General features: G+C 43.3%; 1 protein-coding gene across 8 annotated transcripts in view; it reads left to right on the top strand.

The window, feature by feature from the left end:
* Positions 1-19377, top strand: part of LOC136783862 (adenosine receptor A1-like) — an 83635-nt gene that overhangs the window by 783 nt on the left and 63475 nt on the right. The window contains exons 1-2 of one of the 8 annotated variants that reach the window (XM_066744195.1): positions 13-2368; positions 2490-3615. The gene's annotated coding sequence lies outside the window, so the exon portion shown is untranslated. Of the gene's footprint in view, positions 1-12; positions 2369-2489; positions 3616-19377 lie in introns of those variants that run through there. The other 7 variants (XM_066744196.1, XM_066744194.1, XM_066744198.1 and 4 more) reach the window with 7 other exon arrangements.

Genomic DNA, 19377 nt, shown 5'->3' on the forward strand with positions numbered 1-19377 from the left:
TTTCATCACTATGTATGGAAAGATATCTGATTTTACGACGAGTAGTCCTATTGTAGAATTATTAACAAAGCAGATATTTTTTAAGGGGAGAGAGAGAGAGAGAGAGAGAGAGAGAGAGAGAGAGAGTCTCCTTCTTTTTGCAATGCAGTAAAGCAGGCGATTTGTATCGTTTATCATGATCAGCGTTGCATGACGCTACGTGAGATAGGCACGGTTTTTTGTACGTCAGTTCCTGCTATAGGACCGTCTTAACCGAAGGTGCTTGGAGGTCTCTCTCTCGCGTAATGACTTAATTAACGACTTGGAGCTACGGTACGAGCATCCGGGCCGTTAAAGCAGCGATCAATTCAAGTGAGAAGCACGAGGCTCGCCACAGAAAATTCTACTACCGGATGGAAGTGGCTGGTATTCCTAAAGAGGAACATCAGCAGTGACAATTTTTTCCCCGACTCCACTCGTGAAGGTCCTATTGCCTATGGATGGAGACACATGGTGCGCATGTCCTTCGCGATAGGACTCTCTCTCTCTCTCTCTCTCTCTCTCTCTCTCTCTCCTACCGTTGACGTGTCTACCGTAATAAACTGTCTCGAAAATAGCCTTGAAAGCTTGCTAGGCGTTAAAAAAGTGGAAAGAAAAGGTGGTTAGAAGTAGCGTGAAAGAAAGCAGAGAAAAGAAAGAAGAAGAGGGTCTCGGGGCTCTCTCGGCTTGCTCGGGGACGTTCTCGCTCGACTGGAAGAGGAACTGAAAGGAGAAGAAGAAGAAGAAGAAGAAGGGAAGGGGAGTGGGGAGACGGTGGGGTGGGGAATCGGAGGAAAGGATAGGATACATCGGTGCGCGGAAAGCGAAAAACCTCGTCGGCTAGGGTGGTTGCGCTTGCGCGTTGCTCGCCTGGGGTTCTCGGATCTCTCGGTCCTTCTCGGCGGTGGCCGCGGTCCTCCGATCCGGCCGTGTGTCGCCCACCTCGGACTCAGTGAGCCGGTGTGTGAGCGCCGCGACGCCCAGCAGGCTACGGAAAGACGTTTCGTCGTCGCACGTATACCCGCTTTCCTCGTTATCTAGTCCTTTTCGAGCCTCTCGTCGACGTCTCTTCGTCGTCGCCGTCGTCGTTGCCGTCGTCGTCGTCATCGTCGTCGTGTTCGTCCGGGGTATACTTTCGCTTCCGAGCCGCCAGGTAGCGACGTGCGGAAGGGAGAAGCTAGCTGTGTGGTACGGAAGTGGGGAGGGAGAGGGAGGTAGGGAGAGGGCGTGAGAGAGCAAGTGAGAGAGAGAGAGAGAGAGGAGAGAAGAGGACGGTAAGAGGAGGGTTCAAAGCGTACGAGAAAGCGAGGGAGAGGGGTTTCGAGAACCCTTTTGACACCGGTAGCGCCGTGTGTACCGTCGTTACGCGATAGAGACAGGGCATACACATCGCAGGTATAATGAGAGAGAGAGAGAGGGAGAAGCACCTGTTTTTTCCCCTCCCATCACCATCTTACTCGTCCACGCGCTCGACATTGCCGTCGATGCCGCTTTCAACGACGATGTGACCCTGCTTCTATCCTCGTTGATTCACATGTTTCACGCGAGCGTCGTGCTGCATGATGCTCTCTTGCTCTCATTGCGTATCCACCCGAGAAACCGTAGGGCTTCCAATGGGAAAGAAATTTATCGTCTCTCTCTCTCTCTCTCTCTCTCTCTCTCTCTCTCTCTCTCTCGCAGTGGCACTACGGTTGTTTTGGTCGCTTCTCCTCGTCAACGGAGAGCACAGTAGAGGAGTCGCACACTCTAGTCGGTTAAAAGACGAAAAAAGGCGGGCAAGTTCGAGACACGAGCCATCTATCGGAATTTATCGAATCATTCGAATATTTCTAACCTCCGTGCGATTATCAATCCACTGGTTTTTCGAGACAAAGAAGCACAACTAAGAGCCGCATGCCCTGTTTTTCTCTCTCTCTCTCTCTTCTCCTCTCCCCCTAAACTCAGAGATTCCACGAAGAGTTGGCTCGAAAATCTCCAGGTGATTCTTGTTACATTAGTTTAACCGAGCCTCGCCATCCTGGCAGTATGTTATGCCAAGGTAAGTCACGTATTCCCCACCATCCGTTCCTCGCGATCTACCCAAAGAAACTCTCCCCTTCCCAGCCACTCCTCCTCTTCCCCCTCACCCACTATCAGATCAAAACTTACGTTGGTTATTCGCATACTGCCAGACGTGGATTATCGTAGAAACTTTCTTTAATCTCCAGGTAATCTTTCGACTCTTGCCTGAGAGTTACAAAAAGTTACGCAATTTTTCTCAAATGTGGTTCTTGAATTTTTTAGACAATTGCACCTTTTTGTAGGTGGATGGCAAGAGAACGGCGGAGACACGACGTATGAACACCTGCAGGTAGTTTCGAGCTTCGATCTCATCGCGAATCTCACATTCCGTTTGATTAAATTAGCAAAGTAATTGCGACATTTTCCATGCCCCTGTTAGCGTCCGTAGTAAGCGTCCACTTTGATTGCAGGATAGATTGATCCGAGCTATCGTAAGAGACGAACATTAGGAGAACCGTCGATCTATAAGGACCTGTTGAGCCTATACGGACAATGGCGGACCGTACGAGCGAAGGCTCAAACGCGATTTGCACAGTAAACCTTGTCCTGAGAGATCTTCCGATAAATCATAGTCTCTGAAAAATTCTGCCATCTTGAATTCATCTGTAAAATTAGCCGTTAAAACCTATAAAAACACGTAATTTCTTCCCCTTTACCAATAAAGCTTAAATATTCTCTTTACTCGATATTAATTACGCCCGTAAATAGTCAGTTTTTATTAGTTTTATGGACTTTTAATCACTTGGCGCGTATTACACGAGTTCCTTTCCGTTCCGCCCGTCAATCTACAGACAGTTTCGCATAACGAATTCAACGAGCTTCTAATAATGCTTGTGCGAGACTATAAAATTCACCATGTTCCCATGAAGCAATTTTATTTTCAGAATATCATAAAAAAATAATTGGAGAATGTTTGACTAAGAGAAGAGACACTGTGTATATATATATATATATATTGGACATATTGTTATCGCGAATGAATATTTCTTCTCTACGAGACTGCGAGAGGAGAGAAGTTTCTATATAGTAAAAGGACGAAATTTAATTAGGCTTTTCTTATAATTTAGACAGATGCATGGCTCGACTCCCTGAGGACGTGAAGACTAGGAAAAAGATAATCGCTCCCGAGTCGACTTTCTTCTTCTTTGCTCAGCGAACCGTCGTAAAATCGTATTAGCCAAAACTGTCGGAAAAGATCACCACGAATGTTACGGTGCAAATGAAGCAAGAAGCAATGTGATTGGATAGTTTGTGATGAACCAAGAGATAAGGCTAAACCATGCAGCATTATTTCGACTTGACTTAGTACTGCAAGAGAAAATTCTGCACAATTTTTATGAAAAACATGTCATTCGGATCGTCGATCATATGATTGCGTAAGAAAAGGTGAAATTCCAGAAATTAATCTTTCCCATTAAATACATTAAAATATCTTTGTCGCGCGAAGACAAATATTTGGAATATTATCTGCATTCTGTAATAATTCTACACGAGGAAGTGGACGTATCGTATTGGCGTTGCGGCAATTCTTTCGCAGTGAGTACTCTTTGTCGTGTTGGATGTTGTGTTGATGGCTCTTGTATATTGTAAGAATCGTAAAAAAAAAAAAAAAAAAAAAAAAAAGAATGCTAAATACAAAGCGAGTCGAGATGGATTTTAAACTATGATGCTGTATGATGTGTATGCGCTCTCTACTCCGTTGTTAATCCTAAGTTACGATTTGTATTTACTCTTTGGATAAAGTTAAAAATAATATTGCGAGTTGAAGACCCGCTCGGCACATTTCGCCAAGTAAATATACTATCTTGCCCGTGTCAAGTTTGTTATGCACCGGAACACAGGGGGATGTCTGCAGTATTAATGAATTTTCGCAATGCGAATCTATGCACAATTGGCAATGAAACTGAATAAAAATAATCGACACTTGGTACAACTGTAGCTATCGTATGACCAATAAAAATGTAGATTACGCTTTTGCATAATAACACCCATTTAAAATAGCGCTGAGCTTACAAATGCTTTTTCGCCCTGATGATTTTTAGCTTAAGCTGCATTGTGGAAAGAGTTGCTAAAAAAGTTGAGAAGAAGGAACAGATGGAGTCAACGAACTTTGTAGAACTAAAACCAACTCCAGACATACAAACATATCGATCGTTCGACGATATGCACGTCTCTAGTTTTATTTCTGGATTCTGTAGCTTGTAAACTAAGACAATGATGATAACGGCAAGGAAACCAGAGACGGTACACTCTTAGTTAGATATTTAGGGCATACTTAAAAATAGACCCTCTCGCCAATATATAGAAGCGTACTAGAATATTTAATAACATCTCCAAGTGATTTACGGCACAAAACACTGGATCGCGTTGAAGAATCTTGAATAAACTTAAAAATTCTTTACGCGCCACTAGATTTCAGCTCTTGTATCTCGCGCGTAGCCTACCATGACCGATAAATATAGTTCGGATAAAATAATCTACGTATACTTTATAATTGCGTCGCGAGATTATTAATTGCCAATTAAGGACTACGATTAAATAATTTAACATCCAACTGTAATTATTATTTACATTATTAGTAGAGTACCTACCTACCTTCTGGTTAAGCAATTAAAGGATGGTCCTAGTCGCCAAACCGGTATTTCGGCTTGGATGGAAATTAATGCGAGGAATATTGTTGGCTAATAATCTGATATTTATTTAACGTCAGGAGTATTACTTACCCAGTTTGAATAATGCGCCTCCCGTGACGACGGAACACGTGTGCTGATGTATACAAAGTGGTTGACTTAACCTAAAAGATTTCGCCTAATTGACACTGCTACTGGATGTTTGTTTTCATAGTAAGTAAACCATCGTCGAGAATTGACTTTAAAGCCTCTCGCACACTGTTTCCACTCCCCCCCCCCCCCCCCCACTCGATTTGAGATTTGTCTTTTCTACAAATAAAATATGTTCAACGTAATGATATTTGTGCTCACTACGTATTCCAATATCACCTATCATCCTACGACGACCATGTAGGTTGGGGATCATTAGCTGCCATGGTACGTGATTGCAGCCACTGAAACGCTGGGTGCTCGATGCGAGAAATGAATGCACGTCAATTTAATAATGAGAGAAGCCATTATCGAATAGTATGGAAACACGATCCGTTATCGAAGGACGCTGGATTCTCTATCGCTGTTCAAAGAAAGAACAATACGATTTCACCGATTTTCATCTCCCAAGTTCTCGAACGTTAGAAATTAGAAACGAACTAACCAACAACGAATCCAAGAGAACTGATAAAGGTATCGTCTGAAGTGGCACCGTCCGCCCATCCTCGATTGGCGCTGCTCTCGCGCTTCGAGATTTATCGATGATCGACGCCTCGATATTTCATCGTTACACATTGTCTGCAGAATTAAATGTTCTTTTCACTTTGCACACGCGCGAAACTCTTCGGCAAGTTTTTCGTTGAGTTCAACGTGCTGCCTAAGAGTGCATAATAGTCAAAATTAGTGCACACTTTATTTCGCTTCTTCTCGAATAGTCCATGTTCCATAAAGTGTATTTTAGAACGAAATCAGCACGAGACTCCAACGTCGCCGTTTGTAACGTTGTCGTTCCAGAATGAAGTGGGTCGAAAGAGCACTGAGAAAAAATTCCAGAAAACTAATGATGAATTCTCCGATTCTTATAATATTATAAAGATTGAAAAGAATTTTAATTCCCGGAATAGGGTGTGCCTGTATACAGCTGCTATATATAATATAAATTGCGATCCGTTTCAGCGCTAAACAATGACGAAGCGTGCAATAATTCACGGATAGGACGATCGCAAGGTATTTTACGAGTATATACGTGTACCATATTAGCTGTTGAGATATATGGCAATATTATCACCCGATATCTCAAAGCGCCATAGTTTCCCGTAGATGGTTCTCCGCCAAATCCCATTTAGTTCACGTACTCTCTGACACGTTATCACTTTGAGATAGATTAGTGCACTAGCTCCATCAAGGCACAGGATATACTTAACACCGTCTAGGGAACTTTAGAAATAAATCTCTGTAGAAATAGAACAAGAAAATAATTGTCGTTTATTTTAGAACGTGTTGGGTAGAGAGACAAGTTTTTGCCGTTAAACGATCAATAAATGCGTATAGGCGAGTTCATTCTAAATGTCGATGGTTTTCATTAGGAGAGAAGTCCGGTCCGTCGAGACGTTAATTCAATGGGTTAAGCTCGGCTTTGGATAATAGGAAGCAATAGTGCTATTTATCAAGAAATAGAAATTTCGTTGGCGTGCATAATCGGCCAGTCCAGGCAGAGCAGCACGAACGTGCACAATGCTCGATCCATATTCATGAGTCTCCGGGTGATTTAATCCGCAAACAGGATGGACTTGCAATCAAGTGCGTTTATATATATATATATATATAAATAGAGTTTTGCGCGGTGGATGCTGCGAGAGTTTGCAGCGGCGATTGATCGGCAGGCGAAAATATCGTTGCACGTAATAAATAGCAAATATATGATCAATGCGTTATATCGTAAATGAAACAAAGTAGCAAAATTCGAGTCATGCAAGAATATTACAAGGTTGTATACGCGAGGGCGTTTATCGAAAATCAAATAATGATTTTCCACTCGTTTAATTTCGCCGGATATTTTATAGAGAAAAATCTAAGATGTATACGGTTTATTATTTTATTTGGATAACCGTATAGTATGGGGGCAGAGGTTTTATTTGATTATTTTCTCAAGTGTATATGCAGTGGGCATGAGCGAAGATTTCCTGGGCGGAATCGAATGGCACGGTGCAGCACGGCTGCAGCCACGGTTGCCGAGTATCGCGGCAATAAAAATAGTTGGCAGGGATCCAGCAGAACGCGTGCACCTCTGGAATATTTTTGCCCCCGCCGTTATAAGAATGTAGAGATTAAACGGTGTTGACTCTCACCGATCATTCGTTCATTCGACATGAACAGGTAGCAGCGGTGTAGCTTAATGTGATATTGCGCAGTACCTATCTTTGGCGAACCAACAATTTGCATTCTGATATCCAACGAGAAATAATGGACACCTTGTTCTCCACTCGGAATGCATACGTCTGTATATATATATATATATATATATATATATATATATAGTATATGTCTTTCAGTTAACCTTATACAGCTTATCTTACCGATCCGCAATTTGAGAAAATTGAATACCTCTCGCGAATCCTTCCCAGCGGCAATAATAAATTGCATAAACGTTGAAAATTTCGTAAATGGAATAGTAGAAACAAGTGTACGTATATATATGGAGATAAGCTATATTACATATTATATGTGGTAAACATTGAAGATAGAATGTTTAAATTTTGAAATATTTGTTTTTCGATATTTTTTGATATTCGATTATATTCGACTCGAGACAGTTTTAATTTTGTTTGTAGGGCAGGGGTCGCACACCATTCACACTCAACACCCCGCGTACGACGCGACAGTGATTAAAACTCTTGTATGTAATTTCAATCTCTCGATCTTCCGACGTTGTCAAATGAAATTAATTGCAGAGCCATTGAATAGTGGAGGCTAGAGTGTTGACTTAAACATATACAAGTATTATCGAGATTCGTGTATACGCTCTGTGTACCGTAGTATACATATAAACAGAGTTTAATCAACGCAGCTGGATACTCGACGTAACTGCTAACCATTTGGTCCGGAAGATGGGAATCGTGAAAGCAAGCGTAATACAGGTGTATCGGTAGCTATATAAGCAAAATCGCGAAACTTTGACGCATTGAATTTCATATAGTGTATATATAGGCAAGGAGGCAGTTATAACGCGGTGCGTATTTGCGTTTACGCAAGTCCATTGACCACACCATAGACCGACACGTGGTGGCGCCAGTGGGAATAGAATGGTGGGATTCCATCATTGCTAAAATCACTTGAACGGCAGAGCCGGCATGGCTCTGGCATGCATATTCAATACGCAGTTCTCATTGTGCGCGTCGTCTCTCTCCTTTGTATACATAATTCTTTATGCGACCTGCAATTAAAGCGCTGCGCAGCGTGTTCGCGCAGCTATAAATCCCCTCCCCCTCCCTCTCCACCTCGCCCTCCACAACTATATCTCTCAGCGCTCGGGACAATTGCCTCAAGAAAGACACTGCGCTCTTCATTATCCCAACGCGGAATTTCCTCGGCAATCAGACTTTTACCGAAGCCTCGTTACCGTTTCATTCGCCGTGAATTTTTACGGCGCTATACACTTTATTCCGTGCAATTCGCGTAATTTATTATAGCTTGTCAAAAGACGCGACACGCTGTCCTAAAGAGGGGATTAATTGGTATTTCTTGCTGGAAAACTGTGGAGCGAGAGAGAGAGAGAGAGAGAGAGAGAGAGAGAGAGAGAGAGAGAGAGAGAGAGAGAGAGAGAGTGGCTCACTTTGGTACGAAATGGGAATGCTGGCTAATTATAAAAAAATTGATTCGATTCTTTGAGGTCTGATTGAAGTTGGTGGCGAGGTAGCGAAAGAGCGAGAGTTGTAACGTTTCTTTTTTGGCAGGCTTGTGTGTGTGCGCGCGGGCGCGGCTGCCTCTGCCGACTGGCTCGCACTGCCGTGTATAGTGGTCGATGACATTCTCGCTTGGTTTCTCTCAAATGAACGCGATGGACAATGTCGTTTACACGTCTTCCGTAATTACGCGTTTCGCTTTGACGAAAAGATTTTCTCGTTATAGTCGGCGAGCGTTGGACGAAGGACGAGCGCGCGTATCCGGTCTTTTCTACGACCTTACTTGACTGACAGCTGCTCTAGAAAATATTTCATTTGCGGCGTCTATTGCCAGCATCTGTAGCACGCGTGCAGCTTCTCTCCTGCACACACGTCGTCGTCCCTCTCTTAACCGTATTACTATTTTAATATTCAAAGTGTACTTATATACTGTTCGAACGCGTGAAATAAACCGGTCCGCACGTTCGCCCCATAAATTTCTCCACTCGAAGATCCGCAGTCGTTTGAACTGTTTATTACCGTTTTTTCGCCCCTCCCTTACAGTATATATCCATTCCTAAAAACACAAACGTGCTTTCGAAGCAACCAGCGTATAATGCACTCTCGTCTATTGCGATGCGCCCTGTACATCGTCGCAACTTTTAACCATCCTGGCTGCCTGCTGCACAGGGAGAATACAATTGCGGAGATTGCGGATCGTAGGAAATTTGACGAATAATGGACGCTTTTAGGTTATGTCGAAGACTGTTGCAGAGGGAGCTACGTTATTTACACACACTGGTGTGTAGCGTAATAAAGTTTGCGCAGAGTTCGGATAACGAGACTTTCGGACAAGAAGTTAATCCAGTTTGGTATATAGACGGTCGAGTTTGCTAATTCTCCCGAAAAGTCCTTGAAAGCCGGTACCGCGGCTGATGCATGCATTTTCCGCTAGGGGTATATTAGATTTTATCATTTAACGGGCCAGGGCGTACAAAGCCGGCCATATGTAATTATGAAAAGGTAAATTGTAATTGCTAGCATTACGTCGATCCATTATCTCGTTGCCTTTATACACCTTATAGGTGTGTATGGTCAGAGTGATAAGATCACCGACTCAATTACAAACTCGCTCGCTACGACACTGCATTCGATTACGGATACTAGTAAAATTACATACCAATTAAACAACGTATACAATATATGCACTTGAACAATATATAGATCAATCGATGCATAAAACTTGCATAAATCGAAAATTCGCTGATGCACGAGAGATTATCTTTTTATGATTAAAAAGTCACGCAGGCTATTCAGGAGTATAATTGATGGGGTCCTCGTAAAGGTATGCGCTTTAAGCGATGCGGATTAAAAGATAACACGGTTTAACAGTAGCTATACCACTCGAGGCAGAGGTGATTATTAATAATAATAAATCAACCGGTGGCAGTCGGGCAGGATCGAACCGGCCCATTAATATAGCTGCTGCGAGCGTGCTAGCGCACGAGCTTTTACAGAAGCACCTATCAATTTATCATATACGGCCCATCGAAAGGCCCAATCGACAACTCCTACTTTTAAGAGGTTTCGGGAAGCAGTTGATGAGTCAAGTAGCCTTCGCACACCCCTGCCTCGTGCCTCGCTGCAGCCCATAGGCTGTAGGTTAGGTCGTTAGCTATCAACCTTCTGCCATAACCTCAAATTTGCCGCTCTTGCTTGCCTCTTGTCGCCAATTTCGATTAATTAACGGGGTCCCTCATACCGACATTACACAGTGAAAAATTTTCAAACACGTGTCAACGATCCGGCCTTAATTGACGACCCATTTCAAACTCATTATGCCGCTTCAGTGACGTCGCGAGCCGCTATTTCTATTAGTAAAATATAATCACATATTTGAAAAATAAAAAAAAAAAAATCTTTATGCTCGTGCAACGTCACTGAAATGGTATAACGAGTATGAAATTGGTCATCGAGTAATAACGTGTCGTATAGCTGACACGCGTTTTGTTTTGTATTATCGGTATAAGAGATCCCGTTAATATATGCAACAGACACCTTCAATAGGGAATTCTGAATTTGGCTAATTTTAATCTTTACACTGAGAAAATATCGTTTGACTCAAATAAATTAATTTGTTAAGTATTTTATCCGCTAAAGCTCAGACTGTTGCCTTGGTCTATATTAGGACCGTGTAAAACTTTGAAGAACTGGACATATTTAAGGGCTTTAAGTTTTTCAACATAATTTTTGCAAAGAATGTGTAAAACTAATAAGAAAAAAGTGACTCTGGAACGATTAATTCACTAGTTTGCTTGTCTTACATTTTTTATCAAAATGTGAAGATTTAAGAAATGATTGTTTTTGAAAATAGAAGACAATTTAATTTATACAAAGTTCGAGATTAAAATTGCGTATTTTTTAAACGGCCCTATTAAAAAACTATAGAGCAATGAAACACGTGCGACACAGACTAGCGAAATGAGCATTCTAAAATCACTGCTTTTATTATTATTTTCACGCATCACTCGTGAATTTTATATGGAAAAAAGTACTGTCCTCTTAATTACGTCTCACCTGTACATGAAACTTGATGAAAATAAAATCTCCTTTTTAATGGGAGATCGCTGTGGCCCAAGGGCTAAATAAATTCATTTGATATTAATGAAATTTAATCGAGTGGGTTAAAATTGAATCAATTCGAATAATTTGTCTTCGGTGGAATCAGTAATATATTAAAATTAACCATACAAATTTAGTTGGCTATATTTGAATAAAAAGATATTTGAAACAAAGGATTTTTACGATACACTATTATTAGTAAAAGAGCAGAAGATTAAAAAATTTTGTACAGGGAGGAATTTTTTTTTCTATAAAAATTTCAGACTGCAGCAATAACCAAACGACTACGGTAGAGTATAGACAGCATGAATTGGCCACGGGTAAGCAGATATGCAAATGAATTCTGCTCCCAAGGCAAGCCATGAATAGGTAAATCACGGCTATGAATATGATTAAAGGGATTACGACGATTAATAAGCGATACTCGATCGAGAACTGCTCTCGACTCGATCGTGCTTTTTCAATGGGAAGAAAAACTAAAGTGAGGGAGACCGAGTAGACGAGTGTCGCGCTCGGTGTAGGAGTATATATAGTTTTTGCCGGATGGCGCTGCGGTTGTATCGTTCAGTTGAAACTCTCTCTCTCTCTCTCTCTCTCTCTATATATATATATATATATATATATAGTGACTGTTGAGCAGAGGCAATTTTTGATCGATGCGAGTGAAGTACGTGTGGAAATTGTAAAGGAGAGTAAGGTTTAATGAAGCTGGAGGGGTGGTTGGGATTTGCGACGCGGATTACCCATGAATAAGCGTACGTGCATAGGGATTCCTTTTGGAAGGCAAACGCTCTGTTATGAATAAAGGGAACAGCGATTAATTAAATCAGAAGCAGCACACGCCGAGAAGGCTCCGCCGCCGCCGGTGCCGGTGCCGGGGCCGGAGCCGCCAGGGCCGCGTCAGGGCCGCTGGTCGTTTCAACGAGCTGCCGCACCATCGGTTGCGGAATCGACGCGGAATTAATGACCGGTCCAACGGGTCACTTGATAAATTACCCCTCTCGTCATTTCAAAATTCTCTTTTTTCCATTTCACTCCATATCCCCCACCCCCGCCTATTTTTTCTTCCATTATTCTCCGAATTTTTCACCGAGCACCCTTCGACCCTACGATATATATATATACGATACAATGGAGGAATACGCACGAATATATAGTTGGAACCTTTCGCAATGATCTTAAGAGCGGAAAAGAAGCGAGAGATAAGTGCATGTATATATATATATATATATCTACACATGTACATAGTACATAAGGGAGCATAATCAGATACGTCTTATAAGAATTTTTTGCCTGCAGTCTGAAATTTCATACGGCTTAGAGGAAAGATTGGCATTTCGTTCCATGCCGATCGGATTTCCGGTGAGGAATTTTGTTTCTCGCGTGCAAAAGGGTTACATGACTTAGGATTGAAGGAAAAGGAGATTTTCGCGTTATGGCTGTACGTATAGGCACAGTGTATGTACATATTATATATAAGAATGAAGTTTCGTTAAAGAGAGTTTTTCCGAGTGCTGGCGTGGAAAAACGTCGGGTTCTTGCGATATTTCTCCGATTCAACGTTTTTCCAACGAGCTGTTCCTTCCCGTCTATTTTTACGTCGAGTATAACAATGAGATGCCGATTTTTCTCTATATATGTATACATCGCTGGCTGCTTTTTTCTTTCTCTTTAAACGTCCGAGCGTGCAACTTGACACGCCAGCAACGTACAGCCGTCCATTCCGGCCAAGCCTCTCTTTGCCAGCGGCGCGGCGTACCGCGTTTCTTCTTCCTTTTATAATCACGTTTTTCATTTAAAACAAAAGCCTCTCTTCCACTCCTGTGCGGTCCGCACGATATGTTACGTTGGGAAGCCTAATGAAGCGCAGAGTGCCGAACGCTGTTTCTGCCATGCCATTCCAGTTTCCAGCGTTGTACCTGCCCTAACCGGTCCAATAATCCCTAATCAGAAGCTCCACACCGCCAAACACCAAATTTTCCTCCCATTTCTACGCTACCTCTGATGCAAACCGGAAGTTTCGCCAATCGCTTTCTGCTATTATTTCAAGCGTGAACCTTCTCTGCAAATCATCCCCACTCGAGCCTCATTCGAAAATAGAAACATGCACGTTTATTTCCGTTTGTAATAGAAACTTCAACGTCGACACAATTTCACACTTTGGACTATTATATGAAAGCACTCGTGTCGGAATTATTATTGATTAGCCATTCGAGGGATTATCGAAGGACTTGGAGCTAGAAGCGGAGGGGACGAATATTTTGGCTCGTTTCTGACTCGATTCAGTTCAGGAGGTAAACGCTGATAGCATACGCGAATTGATAACTAGCGCTACCAATTGTTTTCTCCCATTATTTCAAGCGTGAACGCTCTCTGCAAATCAATCCCTCTCAAGGTCGATTCAAAAATAGAAGAGCGCGGTGGCCATTTCCGTTGGTGATATACATACAGTAACTGTGCAATGTCGACGTAATTTCACACTTTGGACTATTATATGAAAGCACTCGTGTCGGAATTATTATTGATCAGCCATTCGAGGGATTATCGAAGGACTCGGAGCCAGATGAGAAGGGGACGAATATTTTGCCTCGTTTCTGACTTTGCTTCTAACTGGTATATACCTATAGGTATTAGGTATCTCGACAGCACGCATCGCGACAAGAGGCATTTCCAACTAAACGAGGCAGGGAATACCCATGCAACCGAAGATAAAGTGTATATAAACAGGTACGAAGATTTTACTGTTGCAGCATTCGCGGAAACTTTAAAGCCTTTTATTGGCAATCTTCAGTTCCATGACCTATCTACCAAGCTATCCCAGTATCGACGCGAAGCCTTATAAACCGAGGCTTCTGTATATATTTCTGACAAGAAAGTCCAATTTCGAGGGGGAAGCAGATCCAGTAAATCTACTTGGCTCGATAATGTCGAAACCTGCCTGACCACTGATACCTGAATAATTTAAGTCTGCGTAATGATGCATGATTTAAGATATTACGTGCTTAAAAATGTCTACACGTTTGTCCTTGAAATACAGGATTTTCTCAGGTTGGATCGCGTATGTTAGCCTGCAGGGAATGCGCGAGCCCTAGCTGATGCTGTGCTTTCATCAATTTTTCTCTCTTTCTACATATATATATATAGTATATATACATATATACGTGGAATATATCAGTAATAGGAGCAGCAGTCTCATTAGTCCGCAAAAATTTTTCAGCAATGGTAATTGGTACCACGGGAAATTAATAATAATTGCCTTGATCGTGTCACTTCCGGTTGGTTCGGGTTTAACGACCCTCACCCCATCCAACTTTTCTTCAACAGTGTGCAATAATCTCTCGATCCTGCTGATAGACCGACACGCATTCACGCGATCGACCTTTTGCGCACGCGTTCGTAATGAATGGCTATCTTCGCGTGAGTAATTAGATAATTAGTAACGCAATATATACGCTATAGGTACACTCGGTTTGATTTATACCTCCGCCAAAATAGATTATCCACGTGGCATCTGAACACGAGAATCAATTATCTCGCTTTGGTTTTAACAACCTTATGATTATTCCGCTTATCGATGAATCATATTTCCTCGGGGTTGCTGGTACTAGAATTGGGGGGGGGGGGGGGGATGGATTCACGCGTGCGTCAATATTGATCCTATGCATCGATAATCTTCGAGAGGGATAACGCTGTTGCGCAGGCCAATGAAGCGTATGCAGCGACAGACAAGATTATGTTACGTAATTGGACTCTTAGAACGTACTTGTGTGTGTGTATGTGTGTGTGTACAGCGAGGTACTGCAGAAATCTTTGATGATCGTATCGTTAAATGGCTCTTGAAAAGAAAGTCGTTAAGACGCCCTTTGAAACACCGCGTTCGTCCAAGCTAATTGCAAATTAGAATAATCCGGAATTTGCTGAAAATTCTGAAATACACAGGCCGGGAGAAAAAAGCGTCGGGACCAATCGATGGCGAAGATCCGAGAAATCGGAGTGGATTTATCGAAGCGCGAAACACGGGGGAAATTTGCATAACAATTTCCCATTACCAGAAGCATTATTTGCAGTAATTGATTCCGACGAGAGAGACTCGATGAATGAGGAGTTTTCGAGTGCAAACACGAGCCCAGTCTATTTTCCGAATAGTACCTCTACTACAGACACAGATACGCTCTCTCGGAATCTGGTCAATATTCTCCGTTGGTTCGACTCTCTCGCTCTCAACCCTCTCTTTCCCTCTCGTTCCGACGGATTACCAATTGATCTTTGCGGGATTTCGGAACGCGCCAACTGTCCGAGAATACCGCGTAAAATTCCATCTCTCTCCCCCCCCCCCCCTCTCGAATTACCGTAATAATATTCGCGACAATTCAACGCCGACTTATCCTCCGGTCTCCCTTGGTTGGTTCGCTGCACGTAGTATTAGGTATATATACGTGCATAATATATATAGTACATACTACCAGTACACTATACAGCGCGCACTCTGGCGTTTATACGCAAAGCGAATTGATTCGCGAGAGTTTCTGGGAATTTTGAAGAGGGCGAAGAGAGTTTGCCGCGGCAGTTTTGTGGATATATAGGAGTCGATGGTCGCTTTACGGGATCTTGTCTGCGTTTTCCGTCGCTTCACACTGATCCTGCTGGGATATAGCGGCCAGTTTTCGCATAACGACTGCATTACGGCAAACGGGGCCGTTGTGCACGATGTCGGTGCTCGTTAAAGCCACGGGATACACACGACCTTATCGTCCGGTTTCTATGGGATTTTCTCCTAGGAGAACCGTCGCTCGCTAAAAACCTTCTTCGAACACGCCCCACATGCAAATATCCGTTTGTCCAAGAGACCGATCACTTTTACGGTCTACCACCACACGACGAGCCCTCGTCGCTCGCTCGGTCTTCTTTTATTTTACATGCAAGCTCGTGTATATACGCGCGTCGCTTATGCCACGATGCTGCTGCGCTTAAATCATCGCGATGATGCACATACGAGTACGACGCATAACGGGCTAATCGGTAAATCTTGTACGTGAGTAGATTCCCGTGGCGATTATGTGCTGCGTAAGGCGCCATGTCACCCCCCCCCCCTCTCCATCCCCCCAATTCAATCCGCGAACGTCGAAGCATGGTAGTTGGCGGAACGCAAACTCGCTGATCCTGCGTCAGCTCTTCTCGATTGAGCATTTCAATCTTATAGGTTATGAGGCAAGTTTTATCTCGTGTAACACCTATATATATATATTGTATATGTATATATGTATACCAACAGTTTTCATTTCCCATTCAACTTAACCCTCGATTATTCCCAATAAAGGCAATTTGCCTGTCAGAGCCGGAATGTATATAGCCTAACCTCAAAGCTATATCATTCTTTATATTATAACACGAGTGATTTAGCGCGAAAGAATCCTCGACGTTTGCTTCTTCGTTCGCGAGAAGCTTCTCGAGCGTTAAATTTTGTTAAGCGGGAATAAAATTGACAGAGATTCGAATAAGCGATCAGGAGAGTTTTCGGTGCAGTAAATCTGTTCCGTAACGCTCATCAATTTAACCTTTTCTGATCTGGTGGTGGAGCGTTATATGAAGCGTGACGGGACCAAGTTTTTATTGAGAGATCAGCGATTTTCAGAGAATACGGGGGGTACGTATGGAAAGCTGTGTTTTTTAGTGATCGTTAAAGCAAATGGAAGCCACTTATTGCGCAGCTGAATCTCTTCGCACGACATTGGCGTAGGCAGGTTGTTTATTTTGCTGGAGGAAATCTTAGAAATAAATAGTAATAAAGGGGCGAAGAAGAGACATCTACTCTTCTCGCTTGATGGAGTTTATTGAAAACAGCGATGATCGGATGACGGTAGAGTTATTCGGTGGTGCGCGATAAACAGGAGAGAGAGAGAGAGAGAGAGAGAGAGAGAAAATAGAGTCAAGTCGAGTCTGAAAGGATTAAGATACTTGTGCCGGAGCGAAGAAACGCGATCGGAAAACAATGGAATCTTGAGGGACTGAGCAAGCAGTATTAATGTGTATCCGTTCCATTGAGTGTTGGCCACGGTCCCGTGAAATTCAGCGGTGCACGTGGAAAAATGATTCAGCGTTTTTCTTTCGGTGCACTTTGCTTCCCTAGGGACCAAACACACACAATGGAGGCTAAATGGACTGGACGTGCGCGTCAGCGAGACAACCATGATCGATAGTACACGCGAAAAATGTGAAGACTGCTAAAAACAAGTTTCGACTCTCCGCAGAGTACAGCGTTGAAAATTATTTATAGTGTAATTATTGCACGATGGAAAGATTAACGAGTTGGAATTGACCGACCGTGACCCGTGCACGCGCACAATAGTATAATCTACGAAGGACGGAAGAGGTTTATGTATATGGTAGACACTAGACACACGCACAACATGACTGGCCACACAAACTCGCACAATAGATCATTAATAAATTAAGGCAGGTTGCGTTGCGGTACAAGTCTATTTGCCCAGTGACGCGCTCGAGCTTTCTTATCTCGCTCGCTCCCCTCCCATTTTCGTTACAACGTTTATACACGACTCTCATCCAGCGTTCTAATTAATTTCGCCAATAGCTGTCGCGGTAACTGGGTTATCGGATATTACTTCTGTTTATCATGTCCATTACTGGTTTGACGGATCGTCCGATTTTGCGGAAAATAATAAAAGCTCGTGGTACGTGGGCCATAAAACGACGACCCAAAGCGTGGCGGAAGGTAACGATATCGCTAGAATATAGTCAGAGTAATTTCGCGCGAAAACTTATAAGCATTGCAGGGAAAAGCCAGGGTGCCAGTTTTCCGGGTCATTTGACAGTATAAGGCAGATTGGAAAGGATCCCATTCGTATATGGAGGCGCACGCACACGCCGCCTCCTCTGGCTTCGTTCTTGTTACTCGAGCTGAAAATAGTGGCAAACAAAAATTTGGAAAGCACACGCTTATAGACATTGCGCTATAGTTTTCCCACGAGTGGATCGTCCGGAGTTTTGCAAGAAGATCCGGAGAGGAGAGAAGTGGTTTTTCGTATCGTCAGTTTTCTTCATATTAAAAGCCATAAAACACCGCTTCCCTCGGGACAAGAGCCCGTTTGAACTCTCAGCAGTGGCAAAATTTCCATCTCTAAGAAACACATCAGCGTTGGATTACACGGCTGTTCGATTATTCAGGAGCAGTGTCTGGATTGACTGCAGGGGGAAAGCTTGTTTTTTAATCGGAAAAGTCGCTCTTCCCCCCTTCCCCCTCCCGCTACTAATTTCCGCGAGTCGCCTAACGGAGTCTCCATGCAAATGCACCTCAGCGGCGGAGTCAAGAGAATGCGTATGTATACTGAAATCCAACGATCAAGCAGAGTCGAGCAATAATCCAGCAAAGCCCGACGCAATTTGGCCAGTGAGCTTAATCGTAAAAACTCATTAAAGTTCTCGCTTCCTGGATCAACCTGGATAATCAGCTCGGAGCTTTTGGTCTTTGCGGGAGATCTTTAAAAATAAATAGTTGGATGCTTGGTATCCGGCAAATGTATACGTATACACTATGTATATATATATATTACATTACGAAGTGTCTCTTTGACGCTTGAATCTTTCAGGCGTATAATATTCTCGAGTATGAAAAGAATGAAAATTAATAAAGAGAGCACTCGAAGGCTGAAGGCACGAGGGAGATGGTTCGACCGAGAGCGTTTGGGAAATTGGAAGGTTTTATGATAAATCGGACGACGATTGGACGAAAGTTTTTATGGCTTAGGAATATGGATGTGTGGTGGTTAAGAGAGGTCGCTCTGGCAACGTGGCAATTGGTGGTGCAAGTAAGAGAGAAGGAGCGAAGTGTGTCGTCGTCGTCGTCGTCGTCGTCGTTGAAACGAAACACGTGGAGCAAAATCCACCGGCCGGAGGGGTTTTCGGGGGTAGAGTAGACGGACGCGGACGGAGGTAGGTCGACGTTGGTGTGCGGTGGAGGTCCCTCCCCCCCCCCCCCCTCCTCCCGGTGGAGCAGAGACTCGCTCGAATCGATACAGCGTTCCCCCACTTCATGCCTGAGCACGTCACACCACGCCACGCCACGCCACGCCACGCCACGCCACGCAGCGGGACCACTTCGACACCATCCATGCCCCACGCTAGTATGCTGTGCCACGGAACGTTACGGGCTCGGTTAGGTTAGGTTAGGCTTCGCTGCT

Source organism: Prorops nasuta, unplaced genomic scaffold (genome assembly GCF_024137725.1).
Source record: "Prorops nasuta isolate Cenicafe-Biocafe unplaced genomic scaffold, Cenicafe_Pnas_1.2 PNAS00038, whole genome shotgun sequence".
Lineage (NCBI taxonomy): Eukaryota > Metazoa > Arthropoda > Insecta > Hymenoptera > Bethylidae > Prorops > Prorops nasuta.